Source organism: Rattus norvegicus, chromosome X (genome assembly GCF_036323735.1).
Source record: "Rattus norvegicus strain BN/NHsdMcwi chromosome X, GRCr8, whole genome shotgun sequence".
Classification (NCBI taxonomy): Eukaryota; Metazoa; Chordata; class Mammalia; order Rodentia; family Muridae; genus Rattus; species Rattus norvegicus.
This window is the reverse complement of record NC_086039.1, coordinates 77780363-77792957: the sequence shown is the minus strand read 5'-3', so window position 1 is coordinate 77792957 and position 12595 is coordinate 77780363.

The following is a 12595-nucleotide window of genomic DNA, read 5'->3' as shown; positions in this document are numbered from 1 at the left end:
GTCCAGAGCAAAGAAGTACAGAGAGATGAATGCAGATGCTTAGTGCCTTCTTTCTTTGCATTCAGTCTGGAACTCAGCCCATTCATTCAGTTCATGCGATGGTCCCACTCAAAGAGTGGGTCTTCCCTTCTCACTTAAACCTCTCTGCAAACACTCTCCTAAATACATCAAGAGGTTTGTCTTCTCTGGGATTCGTTATCTAAACAAGTTCTAGTGTGAAAACTCTAATATTTCACAAAGCATGGTATTAACTATGCATGGAAAGGCTGAATCAAGATTACTATAGAACACTATTTGTTATCACATAGTGAAGTTTAGTTGTAGCAATTTAGATTTTAGGTAGTGATCGAATCCAGAAATCATGTGATCTGGATGCTGTATTTTAGATACCTTCAAATATACATAGCAACAGAGTTGGACATAGGGGAGTGGTAACATAATCCCTAAGAAGAATATTGATAGGAATTTAACAGAATATGCTTTTTTTCAACAAGTCTCAACCAAGTCTCAAGTTCTAGCAAAATTCTGAAATGACACAGAGCCACTCGGCAGAGTAAATATTAAGGATTAGAGAAAATATGCTGAAGTCTGTGATGAGAGGATTCCATAGGGACGGCGAAAGCCTCTCTTTTTCAGTTCCTTTATTTTGCCTCAACCCAAAGCTGAGTCTATTTATGTCAGCAGAGGCAATAAAAGTCTCCATAGGGCCTGAGGAATACTAAAAAAAAATCATTTGCTTCAGAGAAAGGAGATCTCCTCAGCCTTCCAATACTTCATAAGTTCTGTGGGAGTTTCTCCTAGCATTTGTTAAAAAGCACCCAAAACAAATACACAATGCACACAATGAAAAACTGGACATAAAATTAGAAGTATGTTGATATGCTGGTCTTTTGCTGAGAGCTTTATTGCTTGTAAGGCTTGTTAAGATTGGTAGAATTTGTACTTGGTTTCTGTAGGTAGACATTAATTTGTGATAGGGAAGGTAGCTGGAAAGTTATATAGGATGTTATGCTTCCAGAAGCTAGTGAAAGTGGAGAGAGGGAATCTAGGTAAATGAAAGGACAGAGAGAGACTCAGGTTAGAATGGTATAAATTACTAGAGAGATGGCAGGAAATTTTTATGAGTCTGAAAGATATTTTGAGGGCTTGCATAGAAGGCTCAGCTCTCAAGAGTGCTTGTTGATCTTGACGATACTGGAATCCAGCTCCCAGCATTCTGGGCAGCTCAGAGCCATTTTTAACTCTAGGCCCAGAGGATCTGACTTCTAAGCTCTGTGACATATGAACATAAATGCATATACACAAATACACATGAAAAATAAAGTAAGTATTCAAAGAGATATTTTGATGTTTATAGTTGTTTGATCTTGTTGAACAGAAACCTGGGTAAAAGTTAAATGAAACTAACAACTTCCCTTAAAGTTTATAAAAAGAAAAAAAGAAAACTATAGATTAACCAGAAAACATTTTTTGGCAGCAGCTCTCTGCTCCCAGACCCTGTGGGAAAGAGACCTCACCGCCTGGTCAGGTGGGCACTCCTAAGGCTGCAGAGCGGAAGAGACCACCAACACTGCCAACCCCTGCCCACATCCCTGGCCCAAGAGGAAACTGTATAAGGCCTCTGGGCTCCCGTGGGGGAGGGCCCAGGAGTAGCAGGACACCTGCCTGAGACACCGCCAGAACCTGAAGGAAACAGACCTGATAAACAGTTCTCTGCCCCCAAATCCGGTGGGAGGGAGAGCTAAACCTTCAGAGAGGCAGACACGCCTGGGAAACCAGAAGAGACTGCACTCTGCATACACATCTCGGACGCCAGAGGAAAACACCAAAGGCCATCTGGAACCCTGGTGCACTGAAGCTCCCGGAAGGGGCGGTGCAGGTATTCCTGGTTGCTGCTGCCACAGAGAGCCCGTGGGCAGCACCCCGAGAGCGAACTAGAGCCTCGGGACCACAGGTAAGACCAACCTTTCTGCTGCAAGAAAGCTGCATGGTGAACTCAAGACACAGGCCCACAGGAACAGCTGAAGACCTGTAGAGAGGAAAACTACACGCCCGAAAGCAGAACACTCTGTCCCCATAACTGACTGAAAGAGAGGAAAACAGGTCTACAGCACTCCTGACACACAGGCTTATAGGACAGTCTAGCCACTGTCAGAAATAGCAGAACAAAGTAACACTAGAGATAATCTGATGGCGAGAGGCAAGCGCAGGAACCCAAGCAACAGAAACCAAGACGACATGGCACCATCGGAGCCCAATTCTCCCACCAAAACAAATATGGAATATCCAAACACACGAGAAAAGCAAGATCTAGTTTCAAAATCATATTTGATCATGATGCTGGAGGACTTCAAGAAAGACATGAAGAACTCCCTTAGGGAAATACAGGAAAACATTAATAAACAAGTAGAAGCCTACAGAGAGGAATCACAAAAATCCCTGAAAGAATCGCAAAAATCCGTGAAAGAATTCCAGGAAAACACAATCAAACAGTTGAAGGAACTAAAAATGGAAATAGAAGCAATCAAGAAAGAACACATGGAAACAACCCTGGATATAGAAAACCAAAAGAAGAGACAAGGAGCTGTAGATACAAGCCTCACCAACAGATTACAAGAGATGGAAGAGAGAATCTCAGGAGCAGAAGATTCCATAGAAATCATTGACTCAACTGTCAAAGATAATGTAAAGCGGAAAAAGCTACTGGTCCAAAACATACAGGAAATCCAGGACTCAATGAGAAGATCAAACCTAAGGATAATAGGTATAGAAGAGAGTGAAGACTCCAAGCTCAAAGGACCAGTAAATATCTTCAACAAAATCATAGAAGAAAACTTCCCTAACCTAAAAAAGGAGATACCCATAGGCATACAAGAAGCCTACAGAACTCCAAATAGATTGGACCAGAAAAGAAACTCCTCCCGTCACATAATAGTCAAAACACCAAACGCACAAAATAAAGAATATTAAAAGCAGTAAGGGAAAAAGGTCAAGTAACATATAAAGGCAGACCTATCAGAATCACACCAGACTTCTTGCCAGAAACTATGAAGGCCAGATGATCCTGGACTGATGTCATACAGACCCTAAGAGAACACAAATGCCAGCCCAGGTTACTGTATCCTGCAAAACTCTCAATTAACATAGATGGAGAAACCAAGATATTCCATGACAAAACCAAATTTACACAATATCTTTCTACAAATCCAGCACTACAAAGGATAATAAATGGTAAAGCCCAACATAAGGAGGCAAGCTATACCCTAAAAAAGTAGATACCCATAGGCATACAAGAAGCCTACAGAACTCCAAATAGATTGGACCAGAAAAGAAACTCCTCCCGTCACATAATAGTCAAAACACCAAACGCACAAAATAAAGAATATTAAAAGCAGTAAGGGAAAAAGGTCAAGTAACATATAAAGGCAGACCTATCAGAATCACACCAGACTTCTTGCCAGAAACTATGAAGGCCAGATGATCCTGGACTGATGTCATACAGACCCTAAGAGAACACAAATGCCAGCCCAGGTTACTGTATCCTGCAAAACTCTCAATTAACATAGATGGAGAAACCAAGATATTCCATGACAAAACCAAATTTACACAATATCTTTCTACAAATCCAGCACTACAAAGGATAATAAATGGTAAAGCCCAACATAAGGAGGCAAGCTATACCCTAGAAGAAGCAAGAAACTAATCGTCTTGGCAACAAAAGAAAGAGAATGAAAGCACACAAACATAACCTCACATCCAAATATGAATATAACGGGAAGCAATAAACACTATTCCTTAATATCTCTCAATATCAATGGCCTCAACTCCCCAATAAAAAGACATAGATTAACAAACTGGATACGCAACGAGGACCCTGCATTCTGCTGCCTACAGGAAACACACCTCAGAGACAAAGACAGACATTACCTCAGAGTGAAAGGCTGGAAAACAATCTTCCAAGCAAATGGTCAGAAGAAGCAAGCTGGAGTAGCCATTCTAATATCAAATAAAATCAATTTTCAACTAAAAGTCGTCAAAAAAGATAAGGAAGGACACTTCATATTCATCAAAGGAAAAATCCACCAAGATGAACTCTCAATCCTAAATATCTATGCCCCAAATACAAGGGCACCTACATATGTAAAAGAAACCTTACTAAAGCTCAAAACACACATTGCACCTCACACAATAATAGTGGGAGATTTCAACACCCCACTCTCATCAATGGACAGATCATGGAAACAGAAATTAAACAGAGATGTAGACAGACTAAGAGAAGTCATGAGCCAAATGGACTTAAGGGATATTTATAGAACATTCTATCCTAAAGCAAAAGGATATACCTTCTTCTCAGCTCCTCATGGTACTTTCTCCAAAATTGACCATATAATTGGTCAAAAAACGGGCCTCAACAGGTACAGAAAGATAGAAATAATCCCATGCGTGCTATCAGACCACGACGGCCTAAAACTGGTCTTCCATAACAATCAAGGAAGAATGCCCACATATACTTGGAAATTGAACAATGCTCTACTCAATGATAACCTGGTCAAGGAAGAAAAAAAGAAAGAAATTTAAAACTTTTTAGAATTTAATGAAAATGAAGGTACAACATACCCAAACTTATGGGACACAATGAAAGCTGTGCTAAGAGGAAAACTCATAGCGCTGAGTGCCTGCAGAAAGAAACAGGAAAGAGCATATGTCAGCAGCTTGACAGCACACCTAAAAGCTCTAGAACAAAAAGAAGCTAATACACCCAGGAGGAGTAGAAGGCAGGAAATAATCAAACTCAGAGCGGAAATCAACCAAGTAGAAACAAAAAGGACCATAGAAAGAATCAACAGAACCAAAAGTTGGTTCTTTGAGAAAATCAATAAGATAGATAACCCCTTAGCCAGACTAACGAGAGGACACAGAGAGTGTGTCCAAATTAACAAAATCAGGAATGAAAAGGGAGACATAACAACAGATTCAGAGGAAATTCAAAAAATCTTCAGATCTTACTATAAAAACCTATATTCAACAAAACTTGAAAATCTTCAGGAAATGGACAATTTCCTAGACAGATACCAGGTACCGAAGTTAAGTCAGGAACAGATAAACCAGTTAAACAACCCCGTAACTCCTAAGGAAATAGAAGCAGTCATTAAAGGTCTCCCAACCAAAAAGAGCCCAGGTCCAGACGGGTTTAGTGCAGAATTCTATCAAACCTTCATAGAAGACCTCATACCAATATTATCCAAACTATTCCACAAAATTGAAACAGACGGAGCACTACCGAATACCTTCTATGAAGCCACAATTACTCTTATACCTAAACCACACAAAGACACAACAAAGAAAGAGAACTTCAGACCAATTTCCCTTATGAATATCGACGCAAAAATACTCAACAAAATTCTGGCAAACCGAATTCAAGAGCACATCAAAACAGTCATCCACCATGACCAGGTAGGCTTCATCCCAGGCATGCAGGGATGGTTTAATATACGGAAAACCATCAACGTGATCCATTATATAAACAAACTGAAAGAACAAAACCACATGATCATTTCATTACACGCTGAGAAAGCATTTGACAAAATTCAACACCCCTTCATGATAAAAGTCCTGGAAAGAATAGGAATTCAAGGCCCATACCTGAACATAGTAAAAGCCATATACAGCAAACCAGTTGCTAACATTAAACTAAATGGAGAGAAACTTGAAGCAATCCCACTAAAATCAGGGACTAGACAAGGCTGCCCACTCTCTCCCTACTTATTCAATATAGTTCTTGAAGTTCTAGCCAGAGCAATCAGACAACAAAAGAAGGTCAAGGGGATACAGATCGGAAAAGAAGAAGTCAAAATATCACTATTTGCAGATGACATGATAGTATATTTAAGTGATCCCAAAAGTTCCACCAGAGAACTACTAAAGCTGATAAACAACTTCAGCAAAGTGGCTGGGTATAAAATTAACTCAAATAAATCAGTTGCCTTCCTCTATACAAAAGAGAAACAAGCCGAGAAAGAAATTAGGGAAACGACACCCTTCATAATAGACCCAAATAATATAAAGTACCTCGGTGTGACTTTAACCAAGCAAGTAAAAGATCTGTACAATAAGAACTTCAAGACACTGAAGAAGTAAATTGAAGAAGACCTCAGAAGATGGAAAGATCTCCCATGCTCATGGATTGGCAGGATTAATATAGTAAAAATGGCCATTTTACCAAAAGCGATCTACAGATTCAATGCAATCCCCATCAAAATACCAATCCAATTCTTCAAGGAGTTAGACAGAACAATTTGCAAATTCATCTGAAATAACAAAAAACCCAGGATAGCTAAAGCTATCCTCAACAATAAAAGGACTTCAGGGGGAATCACTATCCCTGAACTCAAGCAGTATTACAGAGCAATAGTGATAAAAACTGCATTGTATTGGTACAGAGACAGACAGATAGACCAATGGAATAGAATTGAAGACCCAGAAATGAACCCACACACCTATGGTCACTTGATTTTTGACAAAGGAGCCAAAACCATCCAATGGAAAAAAGATAGCATTTTCAGCAAATGGTGCTGGTTCAACTGGAGGTCAACATGTAGAAGAATGCAGATCGATCCATGCTTATCACCCTGTACAAAGCTTAAGTCCAAGTGGATCAAGGACCTCCACATTAAACCAGACACACTCAAACTAATAGAAGAAAAACTAGGGAAGCATCCTGAACACATGGGCACTGGAAAAAATTTCCTGAACAAAACACCAATGGCTTACGCTCTAAGATCAAGAATCGACAAATGGGATCTCATAAAACTGCAAAGCTTCTGTAAGGCAAAGGACACTGTGGTTAGGACAAAACGGCAACCAACAGATTGGGAAAAGATCTTTACCAATCCTACAACAGATAGAGGCCTTATATCCAAAATATACAAAGAACTCAAGAAGTTAGACCACAGGGAAACAAATAACCCTATTAAAAAATGGGGCTCAGAGCTAAACAAAGAATTCACAGCTGAGGAATGCCGAATGGCTGAGAAACACCTAAAGAAATGTTCAACATCTTTAGTCATAATGGAAATGCAAATAAAAACAACCCTGAGATTTCACCTCACACCAGTGAGAATGGCTAAGATCAAAAACTCAGGTGACAGCAGATGCTGGCGAGGATGTGGAGAAAGAGGAACACTCCTCCATTGTTGGTGGGGTTGCAAACTGGTACAACCATTCTGGAAATCAGTCTGGAGGATCCTCAGAAAATTGGACATTGAACTGCCTGAGGATCCAGCTATACCTCTCTTGGGCATATACCCAAAAGATGCCCCAACATATAAAAAAGACACGTGCTCCACTATGTTCATTGCAGCCTTATTTATAATAGCCAGAAGCTGGAAAGAACCCAGATGCCCTTCAACAGAGGAATGGATACAGAAAATGTGGTACATCTACACAATGGAATATTACTCAGCTATCAAAAACAACGGCTTTATGAAATTCGTAGGCAAATGGTTGGAACTGGAAAACATCATCCTGAGTGAGCTAACCCAATCACAGAAAGACATACATGGTATGCACTCATTGATAAGTGGCTATTAGCCCAAATGCTTGAATTACCCTAGATCCCTAGAACAAATGAAACTCAAGACGGATGATCAAAACGTGCATGCTTCACTCCTTCTTTAAAAGGGGAACAAGAATACCCTTGGCAGGGAAGGGAGAGGCAAAGATTAAAACAGAGACTGAAGGAACACCCATTCAGAGCCTGCCCCACATGTGGCCCAAACATATACAGCCACCCAATTAGACAAGATGGATGAAGCAAAGAAGTGCAGACCGACAGGAGCCGGATGTAGATTGCTCCTGAGAGACACAGCCAGAATACAGCAAATACAGAGGCGAATACCAGCAGCATACCACTGAACTGAGAATAGAACCCCCGTTGAAGGAATCAGAGAAAGAACTGGAAGAGCTTGAAGGGGCTCGAGACCCCATATGTACAACAATGCCAAGCAACCAGAGCTTCCAGGGACTAAGCCACTAACTAAAGACTATACATGGACTGACCCTGGACTCTGACCTCATAGGTAGCAATGAATATCCTAGTAAGAGCACCAGTGGAAGGGGAAGCCCTGGGTCCTGCTAAGACTGAACCCCCAGTGAACTAGACTGGTGGGGGGAGGGCGGCAATGGGGGGAGGGTTGGGAGGGGAACACCCATAAGGAAGGGGAGGGGGGAGGGGTTGTTTGCCCGGATACCGGGAAAGGGAATAACACTCGAAATGTATATAAGAAATACTCAAGTTAATAAAAAAAAAGGATTCATTATGAATAGCTGAAGGTTCTACCACATCTTGTTAGCTATGTACCTGTTTTTTTTGTGCCAGTAATACATACATATATATATATATATATATATATATATATATATATATATATATGAGATACCTATTGAGGTACAAGAATCGTACAGAAAACTAAATGGATTAGACCTAAAAGGAAATTCAAAATAATCAAAATACCAAACATGAAAAGCAAGAAAGAATGTTAAAAGCCACAAGGGAAAAAAACAAGTATCATATAAAGGCATCCCTACTAGAAGAACACCTGGATTCTGTTTGGAGCTTCTAAATGCCAGAAGGTCCTGGAGAGATGATCTACAGACTCTAAGAGTCCATAGATGCTATCCCAGGCTACTATACCCAGCAAAACTTTCAATTATAATAGAAACAATAAGGCATTCCATGATAAAACCAAATTTAAGCAATATCTATTTATAAACCCAGCCCTATTGAAGGCACTAGAAGGAAAACTCTAACCTAAGGAAGACACAAGGAATAAATAATCCCAGACCAGCAAATTAAGAGAGAAAACACACACATCACTACAAATGAACTCAGAGACTGAGGCAGCATGCACAGGGCCTGCACAGGTCTGCACCAGATGGGGTCCTAGTGCCGAAAGAAGTGGGCACATGCCCCATCCCTAACTCAGAAGCTATCTCCAATGGATAACCACTTGAAAAGGAACATTTAGTTTTCCGCAAGGAAGTCTCACTAAGGAAATAAACCACTCTTAAGGGTAGGCTGTATGTTCAGCAGTATACGCCCAACAGAAAATGAACTCAACGGAATCTTTGGAGGTTCTTTGTCTCCTAATGTCAAGTCAGGACTTTTCCTCTTTTTTAAAAAAAAATTATTTCAATTTTTATTTTATTTATGTATACATCCTTTTTTTCTCTTTTACCTACAGAGCCTTTGAGTATAAATTATGGCTTCCACTTTAGTTTTTTTGTGGTATTCCTGAGTGTGAAAGCAAGTGGGTCTCTACATCTATGTCCAATTCTAGTGCATTTTCTTGGACTTTTCCTTTTGCTTGTTTTGACCTATTCTGATGTGTTAGTTTTTATATCATGTTATATTATATGTTATATTATATTACATTATATTTAAAAAAAAGAAAACATTTTTGTTTATATTTTTTCCTTTTATTGAAAATGGACTTTGTTTCACACAATATATATCCTGATTACAGTTTTTCCTTAATCTTCTCCTTCCTCCAGCCCTCTCCACCTCCCCTTCCATACAGTTCCACTCCTTTTCTGTCTCTTACGAGAAAACGAAAAGGATTTGAAGGGATAATAGTAAAATATTAGATAAAAAAATCTAACAAACAAGAACAGGCCAAAAATAGACAGAGGAGCCAAGAAAAGACACAACACAGAGATACTGACACTCATTCACACATGCAGGAATCCTATAAAAGCTACCGAACTGGAAGCATCTATACATCTCTATAATTATCTATCTATCTATCTATCTATCTATCTATCTATCTATCTATCTATCTATCTATCTATCTATCTATCTATTCACCTGCCTATCTATCTATCTATTCATCCAGAGGAACTATCGGGTAAAAAGAGAAAAAAATAAAAATAAGATAATCAAAAAATAAAAATAAGGCTCACCGCCCAGACAGGTGGGCATTCCTGAGACTCTTGAGGGAAGGAGAGACCGACAGTACTGCCCACCCCTGCCCACATGTCTGGCCCAAGAGGAAACTGTATAGGGCCTCTAGGAATGGAGGATAGGGGCACTCAAGCTACAGGTCCCCTGTGGTCCAGACACCCTATACAAAGCTTTAGTCCAAGTGGATCACGGACCTCCACATCAACCCAGATACACTCAAACTAATAGAAGAAAAAGTGGGGAAGCATCTCGAACACATGGGCACTGGAAAAAATTTCCTGAACAAAACACCAATGGCTTATGCTTTAAGATCAAGAATTGACAAATGGGATCTCATAAAACTGCAAAGCTTCTGTAAGGCAAAGGACACTGTTGTTAGGACAAAATGGCAACCAACAGATTGGGAAAAGATCTTTACCAATCCTACAACTGATAGAGGGCTTATATCCAAAATATACAATGAACTCACGAAGTTAGACTGCAGAGAGACAAATAACCCTATTTAAAAATGGGGTTCAGAGCTAAACAAAGAATTCACAGCTGAGGAACGCCGAATGGCTAAGAAGCACCTAAAGAAATGTTCAACATCGGGTTGGGGATTTAGCTCAGTGGTAGAGCGCTTGCCTAGGAAGCGCAAGGCCCTGGGTTCGGTCCCCAGCTCCGAAAAAAAAGAACCAAAAAAAAATAAAATAAATGTTCAACATCTTTAGTCATAAGGGAAATGCAAATCAAAACAACCCTGAGATTTCACCTCACACACCAGTGAGAATGGCTAAGATCAAAAACTCAGGTGACAGCAGATGCTGGCAAGGATGTAGAGAAAGAGGAACACTCCTCCATTGTTGGTGGGACTGCAGACTGGTACAACCATTCTGGAAATCAGTCTGGAGGTCCCTCAGAAATTGGACATTGAACTACCTGAGGACCCAGCTATATCTCTCTTGGGCATATATCCAAAAGATGCCCCAACATATAACAAAGACACATGCTCCACTATGTTCATCGCAGCCTTATTTATAATAGCCAGAAGCTGGAAAGAACCCAGATGCCCTTCAACAGAGGAATGGATACAGAAAATGTGGTACATCTACACAGTGGAATATTACACAGCTATCAAAACCAAAGACTTTATGAAATTCATAGGCAAATGGATGGAGCTGGAAAATATCATCCTGAGTGAGGTAACCCAATCACAGAAAAACACACATGGTATGCACTCACTGATAAGTGGCTATTAGCCCAAATGCTTGAATTACCCTAGATGCACAGAACACATGAAACTCAAGAAGGGTGACCAAAATGAGAATGCTTCACTCCTTCTTTAAAAGGGGAACAAGAATACCCTTGGGAGGGAATAGGGAGGCAAAGTTTAGAACAGAAGCAGAAGGAACAACATTCAGAGCCTGCCCCACATGTGACCCATACATATACAGCCACCCAATTAGACGAGATGGATGAAGCAAAGAAGTGCAGGCAGACAGGAGCTGGATGTAGATCTCTTCTGAGAGACAAAGCCAGAATACAGCAAATACATAGGCGAATGCCAGCAGCAAATCACTGAACTGTGAACGGGACCGCCATTGAAGGAATCAGAGAAAGGACTGACAGAGCTTGAAGGGGCTCGAGACCCCATATGTACAACAATGCCAAGCAACCAGAGCTTCCAGGGACTAAGCCACTACCCAAAGACTATGCATGGACTGACCCTGGACTCCAACCTCATAGGTAGCAATGAATAGCCTAGTAAGGGCACCAGTGGAAGGGGAAGCCCTTGGTCCTGGTAAGACTGAACCCCCAGTGAACGTGATTGTTGGGGGGAGAGCGGCAATGGGGGGAGGATTGGGAGGGGAACACCCATAGAGAATGGGAGGGGAGGAGGTGGGGGATGCTGGCCTGAAAGGGAATAACAATTGAAATGTAAATAAGAAATACCCATGTTAATAAAGTTGGAGAAGAAAATAAAAATAAGATATATTTAAAGTGTACATAAAATAAATTTAATTAAATTAAAATATAAAAAGTAAAAAAAAAGGTTAAAATAGGTCTGACATGACATAATGAGACAATGAACATCTGAAGACACCGTTTCCCCTGCAGGAAACTGAATTTTCATTTGCATGTTGTTATCAACTGGAGATAGCTTCTGGATTAGGGATGGGGTTATGTGTTCATTTCTCCTTTTAGCTATAGGACCCTATCTGATGTAAGCCTATGCAGGCCCTGTGGATGATTTGATTTCTCCACCTCTGCAAAGTCATGTATATTGGCCTTGTTTCCTTGGTGGCCTTCACCTCTGCCCTGGCACTTAAACCCTTTCTTTCTCCTCTTTTTCAGGGTGTCCTGATTCTCAAGATGAAGAATTTAATGGAGACAGGCTGAGTATTCCAAGGTCTCTCTCACTCTGCACAATATCTTGCTATGGGTCTCTCTGTATTGTTCCCATCTGCTGCAGAGTGCAGCTTCTCTGATGATGTCTGCACAAGGCACTGATCTACGAGTATAGCAAAATGTAACTAGGAGTCAATTTATTGATGCATTCACTTAGTAGAACAGTAGTTTTGTGGTTTACCCTAGGTCTCAGGGCTCTTAGTCTTAGGCTCTTAGTCACCTATGCAGCACCAAAACAAACAAAAA